Here is a 2,721-nt window from a genome sequence, read left to right as displayed (position 1 = left end):
TGAATGATTGGCAGATAATTCAGAGAGTAAATTAATATAAACAACTTATCAAATTATTTGATTAATTTGCAGGTTCCTTTCTCAACCTAAATTAATCAGATACTATGTATTCTAGCTATAGCCTGCAGACACAAGTTTAAAAAAGGGGCATCTTTGAACAGTTAAGAAGACAAGTGGGACACTTAAACGCATTTTTAAAACACCAGGAAATTGGAAGTCTGTGGGGGAAAGACAAAGAAAAGCAGCGAAGAGTTAATAGCAAATTGCAAAAAAGCATCTCAAGTAACAAGGACTCCAGTTAATACAGATGCAAGGTAAAAAAGAAGAATAAAATCAATCATTGCCCTACTTAGAAAATAAAGATAGATTGGTTAGCAAGTAGCAGAGTGGCCAAGCAGTTGTTTTGTCTGTTTTTACAGGGGAGGCAGATGGAGATCTACTAAATCTGGGATTGTTTCCCCAGAGGCAGTAACAAGGTAGCTAGGAAATGTACAGGCTTATTAGATATCTGGTTATAAAATGTCAAATTCCTTTTGAGGACACGGCACTCAGGACATACATACAGCTGTGAATTTTAAATTGAGTGAGGAAATAAATGAAGTTTTCAAAAGTCTTAAAAAAATACTTAGTCCAGAAAAAACTCTAAAGAACTTCTTTACAGGAAAAACCAACCAAACAACAACACACCACCAGACAGGCAGCAACCAAGGAGCTGCATGCCTTTGGGAAAAACTCTTGAGAAAGTTTTTTTAAGTGATACTGTCTTCTTAATCTACATATTCTTACTTTACTCAGGACAGACTCCCACTTCTACCTGGTTTTGTAAGTTGGTTTATTCAGCTTTTTGGTGGAAATGCAGCAAGTAGTAGCCTCTCCTTTCCATGAAGTTCCTCTGAGTTTACAGACCAGTTATCTCTTTTTAAGCTCTTTTGGGTTAAATGGTCTTCCTGTTGCTCACACCACTTCTACAATTGCTTTGATACTCTTCAGCTCCTAAGAAATACTCATTGTCCAAGAATTCTGTAATTTCATAATTTCTAGGGTACTTTCAGCATTGTGACAGAGATGAAATGTGACACTATACTAATCACAGGGCTTTTTAAATTTTTCATCTTTCCCACCTACACCATCTTCTAGGGCACAGCATTTGATTGGGAGCTGGAGTCAAGAACAGTGGCTTGCACAATGGAAGACTTAAATGCTTATAAAGATGTTTGCAGTTATGGGTTAGATGTTGCTGTTTCTGATGAGAACAGTTCTTTCAAAGACAGATCCAAGATATACTTTCACATAAAGTGTTCAAAACCATATACAATTATCTATCTGCAATTACATCTCTCTGTAGGAGGCTGATGGTTAGCATTCAGTGGAATACCATTTTTTAAAATAAAAAGTAACTCCTGAGCCTACTGAGAAGAAAGGTATTTGTTCTGAAGAATGTTACAGTGTTCCTGGGGTTTCTTCAGCATTTTCATCTTAACAGCAAATGTGGTGCATGGTCATTGTAGACCACTGTTCAATTTGAGATTGAATAGCATCTCTATGGCAACTACAGCAGCTGCTTACATGGAAAAATAATACTGCATGAACATAATATTCTTACTTCTTTACAACAGGACTTAGTTGGCTGTGAAGAGAAATCTGCTGATTTTTTTTTCCAGATATTTTAAGATTTCTGAACGTAATTTGAAGACCTGTTCTAGAGTTTGTCTTGAAAAGGGGTAGAAGACAAAAGATAATGAAATATGAAAATGTTTGAGATTGCTAATGTGTGGTCATTAACAGGTGTTTCATTTCAGTATAATAAATCTGGTGTCTGACTGACCTTAAATCCTACCAGCCTGGGTCTTTTTGTGTGAGCTGAGTTGCTGAAGGGTTGTTGCACACCCTTGGTCCAATGTACCCAGTTTCAGTAGTGGATCTTTCCTCCTGTGTTATCTATTCTGCCACTGCAGATTCAGACCAACTTAGAATTTCAGGGGGCGGGGTGTCCTGTTTTCAGCTTCTCTTTCTCTCTGGAGGAGACATGAGCAAATCTTTCAGAAACACTTAGGGATGGCTAGTGTTGAGATTTCTGAGCAAGAAGTTTGTAGTAGGTAAAGCAGCAGAAGAAAGTGTTCACCTTCGTGTGTTCATGGAATGATTAATTCAAACTCTGAAAATTTCCTGTCCTGAATTATAAAAGAACTTATTGAACATACAACTGTAAACCATGTGTGATGCAATTCCTAATTTTGTTAAGTACTACTGCTTTTCTCCCAAACCTGAAAGACAGCAAGAAGGTTTTCCCCAATTTTAAATGCTCTTGTTCAGTTTTCTGCAGAGGAACAACAAATTAAACAATGCAGGATTTTCCCCGTTTGCACCGTGTTCTGCAGGAGGGATGTTCAAATCCTACGAGCTGAGACTGTAAAGATACTTGTGCTTAAGTTTGTATTGATTTTCATGTTTGTAATGTAGAGTGGTGTTATTTTTCTATCAAGTGTACTGACCATAAACAGATGTTTCCTAGTGAAATGATTTTGTCTAAGTTACGGTTTTGTACAGTTTACAAAACAAAACTTCTTGGTAAGGCTCAGTGTTTCGCACCGCTCCGGGGTGCGGCTGCGAAGCCGGGACTTCGGGTGCCCCGGGAGCGCCTTGGTTACTTCAGGAGCAGAGAAGCCCCTGATGACCTTAAACTGAAGGGGGGCAAGAAGGGCGCGCTGCTCCAGCCGGGTT

Source organism: Chaetura pelagica, unplaced genomic scaffold, assembly GCF_000747805.2.
Source record: "Chaetura pelagica isolate M959 unplaced genomic scaffold, ChaPel_1.0 scaffold3, whole genome shotgun sequence".
Lineage (NCBI taxonomy): Eukaryota > Metazoa > Chordata > Aves > Apodiformes > Apodidae > Chaetura > Chaetura pelagica.
This window is presented reverse-complemented; position numbering follows the sequence as displayed.